Source organism: Arachis stenosperma, chromosome 2 (genome assembly GCF_014773155.1).
Source record: "Arachis stenosperma cultivar V10309 chromosome 2, arast.V10309.gnm1.PFL2, whole genome shotgun sequence".
In the NCBI taxonomy this organism is placed as follows: Eukaryota; Viridiplantae; Streptophyta; class Magnoliopsida; order Fabales; family Fabaceae; genus Arachis; species Arachis stenosperma.
The window spans coordinates 63,749,283-63,776,006 of NC_080378.1; the positions used below are offsets into that span (position 1 = coordinate 63,749,283).

The following is a 26,724-nucleotide window of genomic DNA, read 5'->3' on the forward strand; positions in this document are numbered from 1 at the left end:
GAAAACCATTATTACCATTTGAATCCGCCTAACTGAGATTTACAAGATGACCATAGCTTGCTTCATACCAACAATCTCCGTGGGATCGACCCTTACTCACGTAAGGTATTACTTGGACAACCCAGTGTACTTGCTGGTTAATTGTTCGAAGTTGTGACAAAGTGTGATTTACGTTTGAGAGCTCCAAGTCTATTGGCGCCATTGTTGATGATCACAATTTTGTGCACCAAGTTTTTGGCGCCGTTGCCGGGGATTGTTTGAGTTTGAACAACTAACGGTTCATCTTGTTGCTCAGATTAGGTAATTTTCTTTTCAAAATGTTTTCAAAAATCCTTCAAAAAAAATTCTATTTGTTTTCGTTTTTTTGAAATGAAATTTTCAAAAAAAATATAAAAAAAATATTTAATAAAACCAAAAAAATCAAAAAAATATTTTTGTGTTTCTTGTATGAGTCTTGAGTCAATTTTTAAGTTTGGTGTCAATTGCATATTTTTAAAATTTATACATTTTTTTCGAAAAATTCATGCATGGTGTTCTTCATGATCTTCAAGTTGTTCTTGGTAAGTCTTCTTGTTTGATCTTCATATTTTCTTGTTTTGTGTCTTTTGTGGTTTTTCATATGCATTTTTGCATTCATAGTGTCTAAGCATGAAAAATTTCTAAGTTTGGTGTCTTGCATGTTTTTCTTTTCTTGAAAATTTTTCAAAATAAGTCTTGATGTTCATCTTGATCTTCAAAGTGTTCTTGGTGTTCATCTTGACATTCATAGTGTTCTTGCATGCTTTCTTTGTTTTGATCTTAATTTTTCATGTTGTGAGTCATTTTTGAATTTTTCTCTCTCATCATTAAAAATTTTAAAAAAATCAAAAAAATATCTTTTCCTTGTTTTACTCATAAATTTCGAAATCTTTGGGTTGACTTAGTCAAAAATTTTTAAAATAAGTTGTTTCTTGTTAGTCAAGTCAAGATTTCAATTTTAAAAATCTTATCTTTTCAAAATCTTTTTCAAAATCAAATATTTTCTTTTTCCTTTTGTTATTTTCGAAAATTAAAAAAAATTGATTTTCAAAAGCTTTTTCTTAATTTTATTTCATGATTTTTGAAAAATCTACTAACAATTAATGTGATTGATTCAAAAATTTGAAGTTTGTTACTTTCTTGTTAAGAAAGGTTCAATCTTTAAATTCTAGAATCACATCTGTTAGTTTCTTGTTAGTTAAGTAATCAATTTGAATTTTAAAAATCAAATCTTTTTAATTTCTTTTTCAAATCTTTTTCAAATATCTTTTTAATCATATCTTTTTCAACCATATCTTTTTCAAAATTGATTTCAAAATCTTTTCTAACTTCTTATCTTTTCAAAATTGATTTTCAAATCTTTTTCAAACTAACTAATTGACTTTTTGTCGTTTCTTATCTTTTTTAAAACTACCTAACCACTTTTCTCTTTTTAATATTCGAAAATTCCTCACTCTTTTTCAAAATTCTTTTTAATTAACTAATTGTTTCAAATTTTAATTTTAATTGTACTTCTCCTCTCAATTTTCGAAAATCACTAACTATTTTTCAAAAATAATTTTCGAATTCCTCTCTGTCTTTCTTCTTCTTCTATTTATTTATTTAATTACTAACACTCTTCTCTTCATCTAAAAATTCGAACTCTCTCTTATCCTCTATGTTCGAATTTTTCTCATCCTTCTTCTATTCTTTTCTTCTTCTACTCACATAAAGGAATCTCTATACTGTGACATAGAGGATTCCTCTTCTTTTCTGTTCTCTTCTTTTTCATATGAGTAGGAGCAAGGACAGGAACATTCTTGTTGAAGCAGATCCTGAACCTGAAAGGACTCTGAAGAAGAAACTAAGAGAAGCTAAAATACAACAATCCAGAGAAAACCTTACAGAAATTTTCGAAAAAGAAGAGGAGATGGCAGCCAAAAATAATGACAACAACAATAATGCAAGGAGAATGCTTGGTGATTATACTACACCTACTTCCAATTTTTATGGAAGAAGCATCTCAATCCCTGCCATTGGAGCAAACAATTTTGAGTTGAAGCCTCAACTAGTTGCTCTAATGCAACAGAACTGCAAGTTTTATGGACTTCCATCAGAAGATCCCTATCAGTTCTTAACTGAATTCTTGCAGATCTGTGATACTGTTAAGACTAATGGAGTAGATCCTGAAGTCTACAGGCTCATGCTTTTCCCTTTTGTTGTGAGAGACAGAGCTAGAACATGCTTGGACTCACAACCTAAAGATAGCCTGGACTCTTGGGATAAGCTGGTCACGGCCTTCTTGGCCAAGTTCTTTCCTCCTCAAAAGCTGAGCAAGCTTAGAGTGGATGTTCAGACCTTCAAGCAAAAAGATGGTGAATCCCTTTATGAAGCTTGGGAAAGATACAAGTAGTTGACCAAAAAGTATCCTTCTTGCATGCTTTCAGAGTGGACCATTTTGGATATATTCTATGATGGTTTATCTGAGCTTTCTAAGATGTCACTGGACCATTCTGCAGGTGGATCCATTCACCTAAAGAAAATGCCTGCAAAAGCTCAATAACTCATTGACATGGTTGCAAATAACCAATTCATGTACACCTCTGAGAGGAATCCTATGAGTAATGGGATGCCTCAGCAGAGGGGAGTTCTTGAAATTGATGCTCTGAATGCCATATTGGCTCAGAACAAAATGTTGACTCAGCAAGTCAACATGATTTCTCAGAGTCTGAATGGATTACAAAATGCATCCAACAGCACTAAAGAAGCATCTTTTGAAGAAGAAGCTTATGATCCTGAGAACCCTGCAATGGAAGAGGTGAATTACATGGGTGAACCCTATAGGAACACCTATAATTCCCCAAGGAGAAATCATCCAAATTTCTCATGGAAGGATTAACAAAAGCCCCAACAAGGCTTTAATAATGGTGGAAGAAACAGGTTTAGCAATAGCAAGCCTTTTCCATCATCTTCTCAGTAATAGACAGAGAATTCTGAGCAGAGCCCCTGTAGCTTAGCAAACATAGTCTCTAATCTATCTAAGGCCACTTTAAGTTTCATGAGTAAAACAAGGTCCTCCATTAGAAATTTGGAGGCACAAATGGGTCAGCTGAGTAAGAAAATCACTGACACTCCTCCTAGTAATCTCCCAAGCAATACAGAAGAGAATCCAAAAAGAGAGTCCAAGGCCATTGATATAATCAATATGGCCGAATGCACAAAGGAGGAGAAGGACGTGAATCCCAGTGAGGAAGACCTCCTGGGATGTCCTCTGAACAAAAAGTAGTTCCACACTAAGGAACCTAAGGAATCTGAGGCTCACCTAGAGACCATAGAGATTCCATTGAACCTCTTTTTACCATTCATGTGCTCTGAGAACTATTCTTCCTCTGAAGAGGATGAAGATGTAACTGAAGAGCAAGTTGCTCAATATCTAGGAGCCATCATGAAGCTAAATGCCAAGTTGTTTGGTAATGAGACTTGGGAAGATGAACCTCCCTTGCTCATTAGAGAACTAAATACATGGGTTCAGCAAACTTTACCTCAAATGAAACAAGATCCTGGTAAATTCTTAATATCCTGTACCATAGGCACCATGACCTATGAGAAGGCTCTGTGTGACCTGGGGTCAGGTATAAATCTTATGCCACTCTCTGTAATGGAGAAACTGGGGATCTTTGAGGTACAAGCTGCAAGAATCTCATTAGAGATGACAGACAAGTCAATAAAACAAGCTTATGGATTGGTAGAGGACGTGTTGGTAAAGGTTAAAGGCCTTTACATCCCTGCTGATTTCATAATCTTAGACACTGGGAAGGATGAGAATGAATCGATCATTCTTGGAAGACCCTTCCTAGCCACAGCAAGAGCTGTAATTGATGTTGACAGAGGAGAGCTAGTCCTTCTATTGAATAGGGACTACCTTGTGTTTAAAGCTCAAGGATCTTCCTCTACAACCATGGAAAAGAGGCACGATAAGCTTCTCTCAATACAGAGTTAAACCAAGCCCCCACAATCAAACTCTAAGTTTGGTGTTGGGAGGCCACAACCAAACTCTAAGTTTGGTGTTGAACCCCCACATCCAAACTCTAAGTTTGGTGTTGGGAGGTCCCAATAATGCTCTAATGATCTGTGAAGCTCCATGAGAGCTCACTGTCAAGCTATTGACATTAAAGAAGCGCTTGTTGGGAGGCAACCCAATTTTTATTTTTCTATGTTTTCTATTGTTCGTTTATCTGGGTGGCGTTTAACGCTAGAACAGAGCATGAAGCTAGCGTTAAACGCCAGAAACAAGCATGGAAGTGTCGTTTAACGCCAGAAACATGCTGCAGATTGGCGTTGAACACCTAAAACAAGCATGGAAGTGGCGTATAACGCCAGAAACATGCTGCAGTCTGGCGTTAAATGCTAGGATTGCATACAGAGGGCGTTTTACACGCCTAAATGGTGCATGGATGAGAAATTCTTGACACCTCAGGATCTGTGGACCCCACAGAATCACCTCAGGAACTGTGGACCCCACAGGATCCCCACCTACCTTCTCCCTCTCTCTCACACCTTTTCATAACACTCTTCCCTATCACCTCTTTACCACTCACATTCATCCACTCTTCCCCATAAACCCCACCTACCTTCAAATTCAAATTCCTTTCCCTCCCAAACCCAACCCCTAATGACCGAAACCTACCCCCTCTCCCACTCCTATATAAACCCCTCTTTCCTTCTTCATTTTCACACAACACAACCCTCTCTTCTCCCTCTTGGCCGAAGACACCTCTCTCTCCCTCTCCTCCATTTCTTCTTCTTCTTTGTCTGTTCTTTCTTCTTTTGCTCGAGGGCGAGTGGTGCACGAAATTGCAATCACACTTTTGCAATCCCGCACAACTAACCAGCAAGTGCACTGGGTCGTCCAAGTAATACCTTACGTGAGTAAGGGTCGATCCCACAGAGATTGTCGGCTTGAAGCAAGCTATGGTTATCTTGTAAATCTTAGTCAGGATATCAGAAATTATCAGGATTGATTGTGAAAAGCAAAAGAACATGAAATAAGTACTTGTTTTGCAGTAATGGAGAATAGGTTGAGGCTTTGGAGATGCTCCATCTTCCGAATCTCTGCTTTCCTACTGTCTTCTTCCTCAAACATGCAAGGCTCCTTCCATGGCAAGCTGTATTTAGGGTTTCACCGTTGTCAGTGGCTACCTCCCATCCTCTCAGTGGAAATGTTCAACGCATCCTGTCACGGCACGGCTATCCATCTGTCGGTTCTCGATCAGGCCGGAATAGAATCCATTGATTCTTTTGCGTCTGTCACTAACGCCCCGCCTTCAGGAGTTTGCAGCTCGTCACAGTCATTCAATCATTGAATCCTACTCAGAATACCACAGACAAGGTTTAGACCTTCCGGATTCTCTTGAATGCCGCCATCAATTCTAGCTTATACCACGAAGATTCCGGTTAAAGAATCCAAGAGATATCTACTTAATCTAAGGTAGAACGGAGGTGGTTGTCAGGCACACGTTCATAATTGAGAATGATGATGAGTGTCACGGGTCATCACATTCATCCGGTTTAAGAACAAGTAACATCTTGGAAAGGAAGCAAGCATGATTGAATGAAAAACAGTAGTAATTGCATTAATCCATCAAGACACAGCAGAGCTCCTCCCCCCAACCATGGGGTTTAGAGACTCATGCCGTGCAAGGTACACAAAGAAACATGTAAAGTGTCATAAGGTACAGATACAATGTCAAAAGATCCTATTAATAGTAAGCTAGTAACCTAGGGTGTACAAAAATGAGTAAAATGACGTAAAAATCCACTTCTAGGTCCACTTAGTGTGTGCTTGGGCTGAGCAATGAAGCATTTTCTTGTAGATACCTTTTCTGGAGTTAAACGCCAGCTTTCATGCCAGTTTGGGCGTTTAACTCCAAGTTTTATGCTAGTTCCAGCGTTAAACGCTGGAAATTCTGAGGCTGATTTGCCATGCCGGTTTGGGCCATCAAATCTCGGGCAAAGTATGGACTATTATACATTGCTGGAAAGCCCAGGATGTCTACTTTCCAATGCCCTTGAGAGCGCGCCAATTCGGCTTCTGTAGCTCCAGAAAATCCACTTCGAGTGCAGGGAGGTCAGAATCCAACACCATCTGCAGTCCTTTTCAGTCTCTGAATCAGATTTTTGCTCAGGGCCCTCAATTTCAGCCAGAAAATACCTGAAATCACAGAAAAACACACAAACTCATAGTAAAGTCCAGAAAAGTGAATTTTAACTAAAAACTAATAAAAATATACTAAAAACTAACTAGATCATACTAAAAACATACTAAAAACAATGCCAAAAAGCGTATAAATTATCCGCTCATCACAACACCAAACTTAAATTGTTGCTTGTCCTCAAGCAACTGAAAATCAAATAAGATAAAAAGAAGAGAATATACTATAGACTCCAAATTATCAATGAAACTTAGCTCCAAATTAGATGAGCGGGACTAGTAGCTTTTTGTCTCCGAACAATTTTGGCATCTCACTTTATCCTTTGAAATTCAGAATGATTGGCTTCTTTAGGAACTCAGAATCCAGATAGTGTTATTGATTCTCCTAGTTAAGTGTGATGATTCTTGAACACAGCTACTTTATGAGTCTTGGCTGTGGCCCAAAGCACTCTGTCTTCCAGTATTACCACCGGATACATACATGCCACAGACACATAATTGGGTGAACCTTTTCAGATTGTTACTCAGCTTTGCTAGAGTCCCCAATTAGAAGTGTCCAGGGTTCTTAAGCACACTCTCCTTTGCCTTGGTTCACGACTTTTATTTCTTTCTTTTTCTTTTCTTTTTTTTTTGGATTCACTGCTTTTTCTTGCTCCAAGAATCATTTTTATGATTTTCAGATCCTCAATAACATGTCTCTTTTTTCATCATTCTTTCAAGAGCCAACAATTTTAACATTCATGAATAACAAACTCAAAAGACATATGCACTGTTCAAGCATACATTCAGAAAACAGAAAGTATTGTTGATGACAAGTCATCATATACCCATTTTTCAAGCTAATTTCACTTGTTTTGTTAGTCTTTATGCACTTTCTTGCTTCTTAAGTAAGTGATTTGGAGTGAAAATGCACAACTTCTTTAAATCAAGCAACCACCATGAAATTAATGTTAATCCATGAGGTTTAAGCTAATTTTAATTGAATTTTAATTGATTTATAAGCCTCTTGAATTTAGTGATACTTTGAGTGGTTGTTTTGGTTTATTGTAGGTGAAGAAAAGAAAAGAAAAGGAAAAGCGTGGCCTAAGAAGTGTAGCCCAAGGAAAGAAAAGTGTGGTCAAAGCATGAGGAAGTGTGCCGCATGCAAAGGGGGAGGCAAACATTGCCCTCCACAAGGGCACACTGCCCTCTAGGAGGGCAACATAAGGGAACCAAGCAAGGAAGGCAACTCTGCCCTGCCCACTACAAGGGCAGAGCACAAAATTGTGCCTTTGAACCAAGAAAAAGAGAACCTTGCCCTGCCCTCCACAAGGGCAGTATCGGGCTCACCAAGGAAGAAAATCAAAGGAAAAATGTCACCCATGCATGCCACAAGAATCGAACACGGAACAAGGAAGAAGCAAGGAACTAAGGTTGAGTGCCGTGCCAAGAAACCAAGGAAATTAATTGAGCGTATGTACCAGCTGTGTTTCGAACACGGGACTTCAAAGTGGAAACACTGCCCTGCCCTCCGCGAGGGCAGGGCAGCATTCTGTTGGTGCATGGATCTGGCGCACCAAGGCTCAAATCTGGCGCATCACAGCTCGATCCTGGCAGCACCAAGCACGCACCGTGGCACATTCTGGCGCACCAATTTTTCCTGCCCTGCCCTCGGCGCGGGCAGGGCAGCGTTTTGTGCACCAACATGCACCAGGCCGCACCAAAGCCGCACCAACATGCACCAAATCCTGCCCTGCCCTCCACAAGGGCAGGGCAACCTCCTGGGAACAACTTCTCATGGGCCGAAAACTCAAATTAAAACCCCATTTTAATTCATTTCTTCACCAAATCAAAAGCCCATCCAAATCCCAAAATCCAAGAATAGAAAGTGTATAAATAGGAGCTAGTTTGATGTAATTAGGACTTTTTTTTTGGAACTTTTAACTGATCTTTGGTTTAGCTTTGGAATTTTGCACTCTCTTTGAGCTTTGAATTTTTGGCAATTGTTCTTGAGAGACTTGACCGAGAGTACAGAAGATTAAGGGAGAATTGACTGATCTCCTTCCTCATTCTTGCTCGGGCAATTCTACTCTTCTGTTTCTGAGTTTTGGGTGTGAGAAATTGAGGAAATTCTGTCTCAATTCCCATTCAAACTCTCTTCAAATCTTTTTCTGCACAATTTAATTTCACTTCTGTTACTTTTACTGCTTCTTCTTCAATTATCTACCAATTGCTTTGAGAGCTTGGATCTAGGAAGGCAAATAGAGATCTAGGCTCTGCTACCTAGTCTCTTGAGACCTGAGACCCAATTTTACTTTTGGTTCTTCTGTGAACCCTGCTGCACTTTAATTTCATTTTCTGTTTGAATCTCTGTTTGATCCAATTCATCTTCTACTTAATTACTTGTTGCAATTTAATTTCTCTTTGTTTAGTTTTTGCAATCCCAGTCCTCAAATCCCTTTTACATTCAAGCAATTTACATTTCTTGCCATTTAAGTTACTGCTATTTACATTTCTTGCACTTTAAGTTTCAGTCATTTACTTTCTTGCTCTTTAAGATTCTGCAAGTTTACTTTCCTGCTCTTTAATTTACTGTAATTTCCCTTCTCCCTTTACATTTCAAGCAATTTATCTTCTGTTAAATACAACCCACTCAACTAAAACTTGATTCGCTTGACTAAATCAACCACTAAACTAAAATTGCTCAATCCTTCAATCCCTGTGGGATCGACCTCACTCATGTGAGTTATTATTACTTGATGCGACCCGGTACACTTGCCGGTGAGTTTTGTGTTGGATCGTTTTCCACACATCAAGTTTTTGGCGCCGTTGCCGGGGATTGAAATAGATTGACAATGATTAAGTGAAGTGGAGGTCTAGATTAAGCACTTTTTCTTTTCTGTTATTCTAATTCTTACTAACACACTAACTGTTTGAATTTTTGCTTAAACTAACTAAAACTTCATTCTAGCTATAGATCGAAGTTTCATTAGCTTTCTGGGTTTGTGTGTTTATTGTTGTGTGTTTGTATGTCAGGTACAGGAAGATCTTCCCCTATCCTCTCTGAAATTGATCAAAGGACTCTTCGGAGAATAAGAAGAGCTGAAAGAGGGAAGAACGTTATTGGAGAAGAAGAATCTGAGGAGGAATCCCAAGAAATGGAAGGAGATCCCAATCAACCAGGAGAAGGAGCCAACAATAACCAACAACAACGAAGAGTCTTGGCTTCATACACATTTGCAAATGCTAGACACTGTGGAAGTAGCATTCTTCCTCCTAATGTCAATGCAAACAATTTTGAACTAAAGCCACAACTCATCACTCTGGTTCAAAACAATTGTTCTTTTGGAGGAGGGCCTTTGGAGGATCCAAATCAACATTTGTCTACCTTCTTGAGAATCTGTGACACAGTGAAAACCAATGGTGTACCTCCTGATAGTTACAAGTTGCTGCTCTTTCCATTTTCTCTCAGAGATAAAGCCATTCAATGGCTAGAGACCTTTCCAAAAGAAAGCATCAACACTTGGGATGACTTGGTGAGCAAGTTTCTTGCCAAATTTTATCCCCCTCAAAGAATCCTAAGGTTGAAGACTGAGGTTCAAACGTTCACTCAATTGGAGGCTGAGAACTTATATGAAGCATGGGAAAGATATAAGGCTCTATTGAGGAAATGTCCACCAGAGATGTTCACTGAGTGGGACAAGTTGCAGAACTTCTATGAAGGACTCACTCTTAAAGCTCAAGAAGCACTTGATCACTCAGCAGGAGGCTCCTTGCAACTCATGAAGACCACAGAGGAAGCTCAAAACCTCATTAATATGGTGGCCAATAACCAATATTTCTTTGCTCATCAAAGACAACGCCAACCATCACAAAGAAGAGGAGTAATGGAGTTGGAAGGAGTGGATTCAATTCTAGCTCAGAACAAGATAATGCAGCAGCAGATTCAACAACAGTTTGAACAAATGGCCAAAAGAATTGATGGCTTGCAAGTTGCATCAGTGAGTGCCACAAGCCAACCACCAACTGCTTGGGTGCAAGGTGAAGAAACTCAAGAGGAGCAACAGCAAGAGCAAGTCCAATACATGCACAACCAAAATTCTGGAACAAATGAAGTCTATGGTGATACTTACAATCCATCTTGGAAGAATCATCCCAACCTTAGATGGGGAGATAACCATAATCAAAACCAACAACCATGGCAAAGAAACACAAGTCAGAACAATTGGAAAAACACAAACCACAACCCCCAGCCAAACACTAACCAAAATACATACAGAAAACCACAAAATAACTACCCCAACTCTAACCATTATCCACCTAACAACCACCCAACAAATCAAAACACCTATCATCATCCATCAACACCCCAAAACCAACCAATTTCACAAGAATCCCAGAGGATCACTAATCTAGAGCTGCTCATGGAGAAACTGATGAAGAACCAAGAATTGACAACAAAGAACCAAGAAGCCTCCATGAAGAACCTAGAGAGGCAGATTGGACAAATCTCCAAACAGATTTCTGTTGAGAAGCCATCAAGTTCACTACCTAGTGACACCATTCCCAACCCAAAGGAAGAATGCAAGGTTGTGCAACTAAGAAGTGGAAAAGTGTTAACAGATGGTAACCAAGGGGCAACCAAGCATAATGACACTGAGCCAACAAAGAATGATGAAGCCATCAACAAGGACATGATGACCAAGAATGTCCCAGAAAAACTCACAGAGGAAGACAACAAGCCACAGAATTTGAAGAAAGGAGAGCAAATCAGGGAAGAACCAATTCCAAAATAGCATCAAGTGGAGAAGAGCTCAATACCACCACTGCCTTATCCACAGAGATTTCACAAGGAAACAAAGGATCAGCATTTCCACAAATTTCTTGAGATTTTCAAGAAGTTGGAGATCAACATACCTTTAGCTGAAGCATTGGAGCAAATGCCTTTATATGCCAAGTTCTTAAAGGAGCTCATTAACAAGAAGAGACAGTGGAATGAAAAGGAGACTGTAATGCTCAGTGAAGAATGCAGTGCACTCATTAAAAAGGGACTCCCTCCCAAGCTTGAAGACCCTGGAGGTTTCTTCTTACCATGCACTATTGGAAACCTATTCATTAACAAGGGGATGTGCGATCTAGGAGCAAGCATAAATCTAATCCCATATTCTCTAGTGAAAAAGCTTGGCATAGAGGAGGTGAAACCAACACAGATGTCCTTGGAATTAGTGGACCAATCAGTAGTATATCCTAAAGGGCTGATTGAGAACCTTTTAGTTAAGGTTGGCAAGTTCATCTATCCGGCAGATTTTGTGATCCTGGATTCTTCAGAAAATGGAAGTGACTCCATAATACTTGGTCGACCATTTCTGGCCACTGCTAGAGCCATTGTGGATATAGAGCAAGGAGAGTTAACCCTCAGGATGCATAAGGAGAGCATCATCCTGAAAGTCTTTCCAGAATTACAAAGGGATGAAGAAACAAGCAAAATGAGTGATGATCTCCTTCCAAAGCAATCAACTGACAAGGAAGTAGAACAGAAAAACAAACAGATGCAAGAAGAAAAAGGGATTCAAAAGGAAGCAGGGGTGATAAGCAAGAAGGAAGGTATCACAACTCAAGTAACTGTCAAGAAAGAAAGATCAACAAGCAAGAAAAAGATGAAGAGCAAGAAAAAGGCTCACAAAGGGTGGAAGAACAAGAAAATCCCAATTGAAGGATTTTCTAAAGGTGATAAGGTGCAACTAGTATATCAACAGCAGGGAGCAGAAGAGTATTACACTGTCAACCAAATACTTTCTCTTGAGCATATGGAAATTGAGCATCAAGGCACACAGAGAAAGCTGACAGTGAGAGGTGACAAGTTGAGACATCACCAACATCAACCACCCTAAAGGGAGTTCAATGTCAAGCTAATGACAATAAAAGAGCGCTTGTTGGGAGGCAACCCAACCTAAGGTAGTTTTCTTTTTCATAGCTTTTCCAATAAAAATGTTGAATAATTGGTATGCATTGCAAAGAGCTAAGTTTGGTGTTGCACAACAAAACAATTTGAGGGAGAATGAAAACTTCTAAGTTTGGTGTTCCACCAAAAATATCATTTAAAAACACATTCTCACCTCTTGCATGATTATAGCTCCAAGCAATCAAACACATTATTCAACTGTTGAATTGTTTTCTAGCTTTAATTTCATTAACCTTTAGCAAGGATACATGGTTTCAAATATGGTTGACTTGTTGCATCTGAGGTAGTGGCAAACAATTAAGTTTGGTGTCCCTACACCAAAAATCAATCCTAGAACCACACTCAGTTTATGCATACTAACCATACAATTAAGGGCTTGAGAAGCAAGCAACTTTGAGGATTATGCAGGACATGAGTCAACAATTGAAGACATTATGCATTTTAACTCAAAGAGAACACAACAGAAGGAAAAATCAAAGGGCTGCAACTTCAAAGGTTATATCTAAAACTTAATCCTTGCTGCTGTGAAATGTTTTGAATCTGGAAACCATTGTATGTCTTGCTAAAGTGTTTATCTAGCTGCAAGTGAAATTGTTTGTTAAAAATGCTAAATCTGCATAATGCTTGTTATCCATCACTTAGCTTGAAAATTGTTTTGTTTCCCATATGCTTAAATAAAAGAGTTTGGTCTGAATTGAAAAGTGAAATATCCAATGTTGCATAAGTATGAATGGAAGTTGGTGGTGGTATATGTGTTTGATTAAATGCATAACTCATGAAATAATTGTTGCATAATATCATTTTCATTCAAGTGTGAGTTAGCTTGCTGTTGTAAAGACTCTTATCAATAATGAAAAAGCCCTTGGTAACGAAACAGAAAGAAAAGGAAGAAAGAAAAAGCCAAAATGGCAAGAAAAACAAAGAATAAAGGTTGGACACCAATAGCTTGGACCCTAGGACATATGCCTGTGGTGTTCTTGTACTAAGATCTGCTTGGATGAGTAAATTCTAAGGGGTATTTTAAAACCCGGTCACTTAGATCAACTGATTTGGGATGGCCAATTGAAAATCCACAATAAAGAGCAACTTAGATACAGAACATTTAGTTATCCAAAGAGATGCTGGGCATCAATGATCCTAGGAAGAATTAGTGAGCCAAGTGTCTGTGGTGGAGAGATGTTGAGTAAAAGAAAGAAACAAATAAAGCCAAAGGCTAATACTGCAACATTTGACACCAAACCTCTAAAAGAATAATAAGCTTGTTAAGCATTGTAAGCCAAGAAAAGTTAGCAAGGGAGTTATTAAAAAGTGAGTCTTCTAACAGCAAGTTTAGCAAGCCTTTGAGGAAAGATGTGTATTATGTAGCAGCAACAATAAGTGAGTTGTCATTGTCTGCATAAAGACCCCATAAATCAAGTTCTGCTATATGCCTAATAAGGATATGTGTTCTTTTCTTATTCATGTCATTTACTCTTATTTTTTTTTTTTTGATGCTTGCTTGGGGACAAGCAAGATTTAAGTTTGGTGTTGTGATGACAAGTCATCATATACCCATTTTTCAAGCTAATTTCACTTGTTTTGTTAGTCTTTATGCACTTTCTTGCTTCTTAAGTAAGTGATTTGGAGTGAAAATGCACAACTTCTTTAAATCAAGTAACCACCATGAAATTAATGTTAATCCATGAGGTTTAAGCTAATTTTAATTGAATTTTAATTGATTTATAAGCCTCTTGAATTTAGTGATACTTTGAGTGGTTGTTTTGGTTTATTGTAGGTGAAGAAAAGAAAAGAAAAGGAAAAGCGTGGCCTAAGAAGTGTAGCCCAAGGAAAGGAAAGTGTGGTCAAAGCAAGAGGAAGTGTGCCGCATGCAAAGGGGGAGGCAAACATTGCCCTCCACAAGGGCACACTGCCCTCTAGGAGGGCAACATAAGGGAACCAAGCAAGGAAGGCAACTCTGCCCTGCCCACTACAAGGGCAGAGCACAAAATTGTGCCTTTGAACCAAGAAAAAGAGAACCTTGCCCTGCCCTCCACAAGGGCAGTATCGGGCTCACCAAAGAAGAAAATCAAAGGAAAAATATCACCCATGCATGCCACAAGAATCGAACACGGAACAAGGAAGAAGCAAGGAACTAAGGTTGAGTGCCGTGCCAAGAAACCAAGGAAATTAATTGAGCGTATGTACCAGCCGTGTTTCGAACACGGGACTTCAAAGTGGAAACACTGCCCTGCCCTCCGCGAGGGCAGGGTAGCATTTTGTTGGTGCATGGATCTGGCGCACCAAGGCTCAAATCTGGCGCATCACAGCTCGATCCTGGCAACACCAAGCACGCACCGTGGCACATTCTGGCGCACCAATTTTTCCTGCCCTGCCCTCGGCGCGGGCAGGGCAGCGTTTTGTGCACTAACATGCACCAGGCCGCACCAAAGCCGCACCAACATGCACCAAATCCTGCCCTGCCCTCCACAAGGGCAGGGCAGCCTCCTGGGAGCAACTTCTCATGGGCCGAAAATTCAAATTAAAACCCCATTTTAATTCATTTCTTCACCAAATCAAAAGCCCATCCAAATCCCAAAATCCAAGAATAGAAAGTGTATAAATAGGAGCTAGTTTGATGTAATTAGGACTTTTTTTTTGGAACTTTTAACTGATCTTTGGTTTAGCTTTGGAATTTTGCACTCTCTTTGAGCTTTGAATTTTTGGCAATTGTTCTTGAGAGACTTGACCGAGTGTACAGAGGATTAAGGGAGAATTGACTGATCTCCTTCCTCATTCTTGCTCGGGCAATTCTACTCTTCTGTTTCTGAGTTTTGGGTGTGAGAAATTGAGGAAATTCTGTCTCAATTCTCATTCAAACTCTCTTCAAATCTTTTTCTGCACAATTCAATTTCACTTCTGTTACTTTTACTGCTTCTTCTTCAATTATCTACCAATTGCTTTGAGAGCTTGGATCTAGGAAGGCAAATAGAGATCTAGGCTCTGCTACCTAGTCTCTTGAGACCTGAGACCCAATTTTACTTTTGGTTCTTCTGTGAACCCTGCTGCACTTTAATTTCATTTTCTGTTTGAATCTCTGTTTGATCCAATTCATCTTCTACTTAATTACTTGTTGCAATTTAATTTCTCTTTGTTTAGTTTTTGCAATCCCAGTCCTCAAATCCCTTTTACATTCAAGCAATTTACATTTCTTGCCATTTAAGTTACTGCTATTTACATTTCTTGCACTTTAAGTTTCAGTCATTTACTTTCTTGCTCTTTAAGATTCTGCAAGTTTACTTTCCTGCTCTTTAATTTACTGCAATTTCCCTTCTCCCTTTACATTTCAAGCAATTTATCTTCTGTTAAATACAACCCACTCAACTAAAACTTGATTCGCTTGACTAAATCAACCACTAAACTAAAATTGCTCAATCCTTCAATCCCTGTGGGATCGACCTCACTCATGTGAGTTATTATTACTTGATGCGACCCGGTACACTTGCCGGTGAGTTTTGTGTTGGATCGTTTTCCACACATCAATTGTCACCACATCAAACCAAGTAAGCTAGTTTCAAGGATAAATTTCGAAATCCTGTACTTCTTGTTCTTTTGTGATTAAAGCATTTTTCATTTAAGAGAGGTGATGGATTCATAGGACATTCATAGCTTTAAGACATGAATTTTAAATTTTATTAATTATGAATTAAGAACAAGACTCAAAAATAGATATAAGATGAGACTAAAAAAAAATTAGAGAACAAAAATTTAAACTAGGCTCCTAATGATAGAGGTTTTCACAGAGTTAGGACTCAACAACCTTGATTTTGAGAAGTGGATGCTCCCTCAGCTTGAGAGGAGAGCTTTTGGCGTTTCAACTCTTGGAGTTCACGCCCCTGCTTCTCTTGTTCCTTCAGCAATTTACAGAGCATGCAGTTCTGATTCTGCTGTTCTTCCTTAAGTTGCTCCATAGTCTCTTGCAACTTGTTGATAGATGCTTCTAGGCTGGCCCAGTAGCCAATTTCAGGGAATTCAGGGAGGAACTCCTGTGCCCTCCTTTTGATAGAGTTGTCTTGCATTTGTCCTTCCATTGACTTCTTGGTGATTGGATGTTCAATGGGTATGAATTCATCTACTCCCATCTTTACCCCAGCCTCTTTACAGAGCAAGGAGATCAAGCTTGGGTAAGCTAGTTTGGCTTCAGTGGAATTCTTATTTGCAATTGTGTAGATCTCACAAGCAATCACATGATGAACCTCCACTTCTTTTCCAAGCATAATGCAATGAATCATCACTGCTCTCTTGATAGTGACCTCAGAACGGTTGCTAGTGGGCAATATGGAACGCCCAATAAGGTCTAGCCAACCTCTTGCAATTGGTTTGAGGTCTCCCCTCTTGAGTTGGTTTGGGACACCCTTTGAATTGGTTATCCACTTAGTTCCAGGGAGGCATATGTCCTCTAGAACTTGATCCAACCCTTTATCTGCTCTCACCATTCTCCTATTAAAGGAGTCAGGATCATCTTGCAGTTGAGGCAACTTGAAGATTTCTCTTATTTTGTCCAGATGGAAGTACATAACTTTCTCTCTGACCATGGTTCTGTAAGTATGGTAAGCGGTTCCAGTCATTCTCTGCTTATCTGTTAGCCACAGATTTGAGTAGAATTCCTGAACCATGTTCCTTCCAACCTTTATCTCAGGATTGGTTAGAACTTCCCATCCTCTGTTTCGAATTTGCTCTTGGATCCCCGGATATTCATCTTCTTTCAGATCAAATTTTACTTCCGGGATCACTGACCTCAGACCCATTATTTTGTGATAATGGTCTTCATGTTCTTTGGTTAAGAACTTCTCTTGATTCTAAAGATTCTTTGGATTATTCTCTTTCTTTCCTCTTAAATTGGTTTGTTTTCCCTTAGGAGCCATGATATTGATGAATCTTGGCTTTAGTGATCACGGAAAAGCACACCAAACTTAGAGGTTTGCTTGTCCTCAAGCAAAAGAAAGGAAGGAGAAGAGAGAGGAGAAGAGCAAATTCGAATGGTGTGGGGGAATGGTGAGGCCGAACGTTTTCTTATAAAGGGGGGGAAAGGAGATTTCAAAAAAAATGGGAAGAGATTTGGGAAGATATGGAGAGGATTTAAAAAAAAAAGGTGAGTTTTTGAATAAGATTTGGGATTGATTTGAGAGGGATTTGAAGAATGTTTTTAATTTGTGAGGATTTTAAAGTGAATGATGAAAGGTTGAGATGGGTTTATGTAGAAAAGTATGGGTAAGAAAAGGAAAGTTTGAAAAAAAATTTGATTGGAAAACAAAATCTTGGTCCCCCCACCTTTCTGGCGTTAAACGCCCAGAATGGCATCCATTCTGGCGTTTAACGCCCATCTGTTGCCCAATTTGGGCGTTTAACGCCCAGCCAGGTGCCCTGGCTGGCGTTAAACGCCAGAATTCCTTGCAAAACGCCCAGGATGCTGCACACCTGGCGTTAAACGCCCAGAATGGTGCCCATTCTGGCGTTTAACGCCCAAAATGGCACCATTCCTGGCGTTAAACGCCCAGAATGGTACCCATTCTGGCGTTTAACGCCCAAAATGCCCCTTACTGGCGTTTTTTCGCCAGCAAGCTCTTTTTCTCTGCTTTTTGAGCTGAATCCTTCTGTAACTCTGTGAATTCCTTCATTTTTGATACTTGCCTCTGTAAAAACAAATCATATAACCTCCTAATGACTGGGTTGCCTCCCAGCAAGCGCTTCTTTACTGTCTTTAGCTGGACCTTTACTGAGACTCACTCAAGTCTCAGTTTTGAGCATTCCTGCTCAAAATTGCTTTCAAGATAATGCTTGATTCTTTGTCCATTAACAATGAACTTTTTGTCAGAATCAATATCCTGAAGCTCAACATATCCATATGGTGACACTTCTGTGATCACATACGGACCCCTCCACCGGGATTTGAGTTTTTCTGGAAACAATTTGAGCCAAGAGTTGAAGAGCAGAACTTTTTGTCCTGGCTCAAAGACTCTGGTTGACAACTTCTTGTCATGCCACTTCTTTGCCTTTTCCTTATAAATTTTTGCATTTTCAAAGGCATTGAGTCTGAACTCCTCTAGCTCATTTAACTGGAGCAATCTTTTTTCACCAGCTAACTGAGCATCCATGTTTAGGAATCTGGTTGCCCAGTAGGCTTTATGTTCCAGTTCCACGGGCAGATGACATGCCTTCCCATACACTAGTTGGTATGGAGAGGTTCCTATAGGAGTCTTGAATGCTGTTCTGTATGCCCACAGAGCATCATCCAAGCTCTTTGCCCAATCCTTTCTTCGGGCTATCGCAGTCCGTTCTAGGATTCTTTTTAGCTCTCTGTTAGAGACTTCAGCTTGCCCATTTGTCTGTGGATGATACGGGGTTGCCACTTTATGGCTAATTCCATATCTAACCATAGCAGAGTATAGCTGTCTATTGCAGAAATGAGTGCCCCCATCACTGATTAGTACTTTGGGAACACCAAACCTGCTGAAGATGTGTTTCTGGAGGAATTTCAGCACGGTTTTGGTATCATTAGTGGGTGTAGCAATTGCTTCTACCCACTTAGATACATAGTCCACTGCTAATATCCCTTGTTGAGGCATGGCATATCCGTGAGGCAAGTTACCAGCTCTTTGGCAGCTGTCACAGTTACGCACAAACTCTCGGGAATCTTTATAGAGAGTAGGCCAGTAGAAGCCACATTGGAGGACTTTAGTGGCTGTTCGCTCACTTCCAAAATGTCCTCCATACTGTGATCCATGGCAATGCCATAGGATCCTTTGTGCTTCTTCTCTGGGTACACATCTGCGGATCATTCCGTCTGCACATCTCTTAAAGAGATATGGCTCATCCCATAGGTAGTACTTGGCATCTGAGATTAATTTCTTTCTTTGCACTCTGCTGTACTCCTGGGGTATGAATCTCACAACTTTATAGTTTGCAATGTCTGCAAACCATGGAGCTTCCTGAATGGCAAAGAGTTGCTCATCTGGGAAAGTCTCAGAGATCTCAGTAGAAGGGAGGGACGCCGCAGCTACTGGTTCTATTCGGGACAGATGATCAGCTACCTGGTTTTCTGTCCCTTTTCTGTCTCTTATTTCTATATCAAACTCTTGCAGAAGCAACACCCATCTTATAAGCCTGGGTTTTGAATCCTGCTTTGTGAGTAAGTATTTAAGAGCGGCATGGTCAGTGTACACAATCACTTTGGATCCCACTAGATAAGATCTAAACTTGTCAATGGCATGAACCACTGCAAGTAATTCTTTTTCTGTGGTTGTGTAATTCTTCTGTGCATCATTTAGAACACGGCTAGCATAATAAATGACATGCAAAAGTTTGTTATGCCTCTGTCCCAACACTGCACCAATGACATGGTCACTGGCATCACACATTAATTTAAATGGCAATGTCCAATCTGGTGCAGAGATGACTGGTGCTGTGACCAGCTTAGCTTTCAGGGTCTCAAACGCCTGCTGACACTGTGTGTCAAACACAAATGGCGTGTCAGCAGCTAGCAGGTTACTCAAAGGTTTTGCAATTTTTGAAAAATCCTTTATGAACCTTCTGTAGAATCCTGCATGCCCCAGAAAGCTTCTGATTGCCTTAACATTGGCAGGTGGTGGTAATTTTTCAATTACCTCTACCTTTGCCTTATCCACCTCTATTCCCCTGCTTGAAATTTTGTGCCCAAGGACAATTCCCTCAGTCACCATAAAGTGACATTTCTCCCAGTTTAAAACCAGGTTAGTCTCTTGGCACCTTTTCAGGACAAGTGCTAGGTGATTAAGACAGGAGCTGAATGAGTCTCCATATACTGAGAAGTCATCCATGAAGACTTCCAGAAATTTCTCTACCATATCTGAGAAGATAGAGAGCATGCACATCTGAAAGGTTGTAGGTGCATTGCATAGACCAAAAGGCATCCTTCTGTAGGCAAACACGCCAGAAGGGCAAGTAAATGCTGTTTTCTCTTGGTCCTGAGGATCTACTGCAATTTGGTTGTAGCCTGAATAGCCATCCAAAAAGCAGTAATAATCATGACCAGCCAGTCTTTCTAGCATTTGGTCTATGAATGGTAAAGGAAAATGATCCTTTCTGGTGGCTGTATTGAGCCTTCTGTAGTCAATACACATACGCCACCCTGTGATTGTTCTTGTAGGAACCAGTTCATTTTTTTCATTATGAACCACTGTCATGCCTCCCTTTTTGGGGACAACTTGGACAGGGCTCACCCAGGGGCTATCAGAAATAGGATAAATAATCCCAGCCTCTAGTAATTTAGTGACCTCTTTCTGCACCACCTCCTTCATGGCTGGATTTAGCCTCCTTTGTGGTTGGACCACTGGTTTGGCATTATCCTCCAACAGGATTTTGTGCATGCATCTAGCCGGGCTAATGCCCTTAAGATCACTTATGGACCATCCAAGAGCTGTCTTGTGTGTCCTTAGCACTTGAATCAGTGCTTCCTCTTCCTGTGGATTTAAAGCAGAGCTTATAATCACTGGAAAAGTTCCACCCTCTCCCAGAAATGCATACTTCAGGGATGGTGGTAGTGGTTTGAGTTCAGGTTTGGGAGGCTTATCCTCCTCCTGAGGAATTTTCGAAAATTCCTTTGTTTCCTGTGGTTCTTCTTGATCAGGTTGAACATCCTTGAAGATGTCTTCAAGCTCTGATTATAGGCTTTCAGTCATATTGATCTCTTCTACCAGAGAGTCGATAATGTCAGCGCCCATGCAGTCATTTGGTGTGTCTAGATGCTGCATAGCTTTTACAGCATTCAACTTGAACTTATCCTCATCGACTCTCAGGGTTACTTCCCCTTTTTGTACATCAATAAGAGTTCGTCCAGTTGCTAGGAAAGGTCTTCCTAGAATGAGGGTTGCACTTTTGTGCTCCTCCATTTCCAGCACCACAAAGTCAGTTGGAAAGGCAAATGGCCCAACCTTGACAATCATATCCTCTATTATGCCTGATGGATGTTTAATGGAGCCATCAGCAAGTTGGAGGCATATCCGGGTTGGTTTGACTTCTCCAGCTAACCCAAGCTTTCTGATAGTGGATGCAGATATTAGATTGATGCTTGCTCCAAGATCACATAAAGCTGTCTTGGTGCAAGCACCTTCTAATGTGCATGGTATCATAAAGCTTCCTGGATCTTGAAGCTTTTCTGGTAAGCTTTTTAGAATGACTGCACTGCATTCTTCAGTGAGAAATACTTTTTCAGTTTCTCTCCAATCTTTCTTATGACTTAAGATTTCTTTCATGAACTTAGCATAAGAAGGTATTTGCTCAAGTGCCTCTGCAAACAGAATCTTTATTTCAAGAGTCCTTAGAAAATCTGCAAAGCGGGCAAATTGCTTATCCTGCTCCGCTTGGCGGAGTTTCTGAGGATAAGGCATTTTGGCTTTATATTCTTCAACCTTAGTTGCTGCAGGCTTATTCCTTACAGAAGTGGTTGAAGAAGCCTTTTTAGAGGGATCACTGTCAGCACTCTCAGGTGTCTGATCCTCCCTTGGCGTTTGAACGCCAGGAATGGGTGAAGATTGGGCGTTAAACGCCAACTTCTCTCCCTTTTCTGGCGTTTGAACGCCAGAACTGGGCAAGGAATGGGCGTTTAACGCCAGCTTTCCTTCCCCCTCTGGCGTTTGAACGCCACTAGCATTCCTCTCTGGGCTCTTACTGTCCTCAGAGGGATTTTGAACAGGGGTTTGGTTATCCTCTGTCAATTGTTCCTTATTTGACTTTTTGCTCTTTTGAGTGGTGTTGTTCAGTGTCTTCCCACTCCTCAGTTGAACTGCTTGACACTCTCCTGTTATCTGTTTAGATATCTGCTGTTTTGCTTGATTCAACTGCAGTTCTATGTTCTTGTTAGCGACTTTAGTTTCATGGAGCATTTCTTTAAATTCTGCTAACTGTTCTGTCATCAGGAGTAATTGTTGATTAAGCTCAATCATCTGTTCTTGAGGATTAGGATCAGTGACTACTGCCATGACTTCCTCTTTTGGAGAGAACTCATTGCTAGAGTATAAGTATTGGTTTCTAGTAACAGTGTCTATAAGCTCTTGAGCTTCTTCAATTGTCTTCCTCATGTGTATAGATCCACCAGCTGAGTGGTCTAAAGACATCTGAGCTTTTTCTGTAAGCCCATAGTAGAAGATGTCTAACTGTACCCACTCTGAAAACATTTCAGAGGGGCATTTTCTTAGCATACCTCTATACCTCTCCCAGGCATTATAAAGGGATTCATTATCCTCTTGTTTAAAGCCTTGGATGTCCAGCCTTAGCTGTGTCATCCTTTTTGGAGGGTAAAAACGATTCAGGAATTTGTCTGATAACTATTTCCATGTCTTTATGCTTGCTGTAGGTTGGTTATTCAACCACCTTTTAGCTTGATCTTTTACAGCAAATGGAAACAGTAATAGTCTGTAGACATCCTGATCCACCTCTTTATCATGTACTGTGTCAGCAATTTGTAAGAACTGTGCCAGAAACTCAGTAGGTTCTTCCTGTGGAAGACCGGAATACTGGCAATTTTGCTGCACTATGATAATGAGTTGAGGGTTTAGCTCAAAGCTGCTTGCTTTGATGGGAGGTGTACAAATGCTACTCCCATATGCAGCTGTAATGGGGTTAGCATATGACCCCAGAGTCCTTCTGGACTGATCAATCCCACTTAGTTCCATAATGGATAAAGGGAAATGATATGGATTGCAAATAGATAAATTTTGTGTTTTTTTTTTTTTGAAAAATTCGAAAAAATTAAAATAAAATAAAACAAGAGAAAAAATAAAATAAAAATTCGAAAATTAAAAGAGAATAAGATCAAAGCAAATTGAAAACTGAATCAATTAGTTAATTAAAAAGATTTTGAAATTAGCAATTAGAAAGATATGATTGAAAAAATTTTTATGAAAAAGATTTGATTTTTTTTTTGAAATGAGGAAAGAGAAAAACAACAAAATGACACCAAACTTAAAATTTTAGAAAATCAAACACAATTTTTCGAAAATTTTAAGGGAAAAAACACAAAGAGGACACCAAACTTAGAATTTTTACGGATCAAAAAGGGACTAAAGATATGCAAATTCGAAAATTAGAAGAAAAAAAACAAAAGCATGCAATTGACACCAAACTTAAAATATGAAACTAGACTCAACTAAAAGACTCTAAACCAACAAAAATAAAACAGTCCTAATCTAAGCAACAAGATAAGCCGTCAGTTGTCCAAACTCGAACAATCCCCGGCAACGGCGCCAAAAACTTGGTGCACGAAATTGCAATCACACTTTTGCAATCCCGCACAACTAACCAGCAAGTGCACTGGGTCGTCCAAGTAATACCTTACGTGAGTAAGGGTCGATCCCACGGAGATTGTCGGCTTGAAGCAAGCTATGGTTATCTTGTAAATCTTAGTCAGGATTTCAGAAATTATCAGGATTGATTGTGAAAAGCAAAAGAACATGAAATAAGTACTTGTTTTGCAGTAATGGAGAATAGGTTGAGGCTTTGGAGATGCTCCATCTTCCGAATCTCTACTTTCCTACTGTCTTCTTCCTCAAACACGCAAGGCTCCTTCCATGGCAAGTTGTATGTAGGGTTTCACCGTTGTCAGTGGCTACCTCCCATCCTCTCAGTGGAAATGTTCAACGCATCCTGTCACGGCACGGCTATCCATTTGTCGGTTCTCGATCAGGCCGGAATAGAATCCATTGATTCTTTTGCGTCTGTCACTAACGCCCCACCTTCAGGAGTTTGAAGCTCGTCACAGTCATTCAATCATTGAATCCTACTCAGAATACCACAGACAAGGTTTAGACCTTCCGGATTCTCTTGAATGCCGCCATCAATTCTAGCTTATACCACGAAGATTCCGGTTAAAGAATCCAAGAGATATCTACTTAATCTAAGGTAGAACGGAGGTGGTTGTCAGGCACACGTTCATAATTGAGAATGATGATGAGTGTCACGGGTCATCACATTCATCCGGTTTAAGAACAAGTAACATCTTGGAAAGGAAGCAAGCATGATTGAATGAAAAACAGTAGTAATTGCATTAATCCATCAAGACACAGCAGAGCTCCTCACCCCCAACCATGGGGTTTAGAGACTCATGCCGTGGAAGGTACACAAAGAAATGTGTAAAGTGTCATAAGGTACAGATACAATGTCAAAAGATCCTATTAATAGTAAGCTAGTAACCTAGGGTGTACAGAAATGAGTAAAATGACGTAAAAATCCACTTCTGGGTCCACTTAGTGTGTGCTTGGGCTGAGCAATGAAGCATTTTCGTGTAGATACCTTTTCTGGAGTTAAACGCCAGCTTTCATGTCAGTTTGGGCGTTTAACTCCAAGTTTTATGCCAGTTCCAGCGTTAAACGCTGGAAATTCTGAGGCTGATTTGCCACGCTGGTTTGGGCCATCAAATCTCAGGCAAAGTATGGACTATTAAACATTGCTGGAAAGCCCAGGATGTCTACTTTCCAATGCCATTGAGAGCGTGCCAATTGGGCTTCTGTAGCTCCAGAAAATCCACTTCGAGTGCAGGGAGGTCAGAATCCAACAGCATCTGCAGTCCTTTTCAGTCTCTGAATCAGATTTTTGCTCAGGGCCATCAATTTGAGCCAGAAAATACCTGAAATCACAGAAAAACACACAAACTCATAGTAAAGTCCAGAAAAGTGAATTTTAACTAAAAACTAATAAAAATATACTAAAAACTAACTAGATCATACTAAAAACATACTAAAAACAATGCCAAAAAGCGTATAAATTATCCGCTCATCAGCGAGCAACATTCTAAGTTTGGTGTGGTAAAAGCATAGTGATGAGCGGATATTTTATACGCTTTTTGGGGGTAATTTCATGTAGATTTTAGTGTATTTTAGTTAGTTTTTAATATGTTTTTATTAGTTCTTGAGCAAAATTCATATATCTGGAGTTTACTATGAGTTTGTGTATATTTCTGTGATTTCAGGTATTTTCTGGCTGAAATTGAAGGAGCTGAGTTAAAATTTGATTCAGGCTAAAAAAGAACTGCTGATGTTGTTGGATTCTGACCTCGCTGCACTCGGAATGGATTTTTTGGAGCTACAGGAGTCCCATTGGTGCGCTCTCAATTGGGTTGGAAAGTAGACATCCAGGGCTTTCCAGCAATATATAATAGTTCATACTTTGCACGAAGATAGACGATGTAAACTTGCGTTAAACGCCAGTTCCATGTTGCAGTCTGGCGTTCAGCGCCAGAAACAGGTTGCAAGTGGGAGTTCAACGCCAGAAACAGGTTACAACCTGGCGTTCAACTCCAGAAACATCCCAGACACGTGAGAAGCTTAAGTCTCAGCCCCAGCACACACCAAGTGGGCCTCAGAAGTGGATTTCTGCACTGTCCATCTTAGTTTACTCATTTTCTGTAAACCTAGGTTACTAGTTTAGTATTTAAACAACTTTTAGAGACTTATTTTGTATCTCATGACATTTTTAGATCTGAACTTTATAGCTTTTGACGGCATGAGTCTCTAAACTCCATTGTTGGGGGTGAGGAGCTCTGCAGCGTGTCGATGAATTAATGCAATTATTTCTGTTTTCCATTCAAACATGCTTCTTCCTATCTAAGATGTTCATTTGCGCTTCACTATGAAGAAGGTGATGATCCGTGACACTCATCACCTTCCTCAATCCATGAACGTGTGCCTAACAGCCACCTCCGTTCTACATTACATTGAATGAGTATCTCTTAGATTCCTTAATCAGAATCTTCGTGGTATAAGCTAGAATTGTTGGCGGCATTCATGAGGATCCGGAAAGTCTAAACCTTATCTGTGGTATTCCGAGTAGGATTCTAGGATTGGATAACTGTGACGAGCTTCAAACTTGCGAGTGTTGGGCGTAGTGACAGACGCAAAAGGATCAATGGATCCTATTCTGACATGATCGAGAACCAACAGATGATTAGCCGTGCTGTGACAGAGCATTTGGACAATTTTCACTGAGAGGATGGGAGGTAGCCATTGACAACGTTGACACCCTACATACAGCTTGCCATGGAAGGAGCCTTGCATTTATGAAAGTGAGAAAGCATTATGTTACAGGAATTCAGAAGACAAAGCATCTCCAAAACTCCAACATATTCTCCATTATTGAGTAACAATTTTTTATTCCAAACACTTTCACTTTTTACAATTAAATTCAAAGAACCTTATTGGCATCATGACTAAGATTAATAAGATAACCATACCTTGCTTCATACCAACAATCTCCGTGGGATCGACCCTTACTCACGTAAGGTATTACTTGGATGACCCAGTGCACTTGCTGGTTAGTTGTGTGTATTGCAAAAGTGTGATTGCAATTTCGTGCACCACATAGCTTTTTTGTTTTTCCATAACCATTTATGGCACCTAAGGCCTGAGAAACCTCTAGAAAGAGGAAAGGGAAGACAAAATCTCTCCACCTTGGCAAGGCTAGCTTTTCCTCATCATATTTTCCATCTATGCTACTTAGCTGGAGTTTTCATAGAAGGAGACATCCTCATTGAAGAAGACAAGCCCATCACTAAGAAGAGGATGGAGCAAAC

General features: G+C 39.9%; 1 non-coding gene across 1 annotated transcript; it reads right to left on the reverse strand.

The window, feature by feature from the left end:
• Nucleotides 1-2,332: 2,332 nt before the first annotated feature.
• LOC130964539 (small nucleolar RNA R71) lies at nucleotides 2,333-2,436 on the reverse strand. The gene has a single exon (XR_009080629.1). It is a non-coding gene; the product is annotated as a small nucleolar RNA R71 (small nucleolar RNA).
• Nucleotides 2,437-26,724: the final 24,288 nt, after the last annotated feature.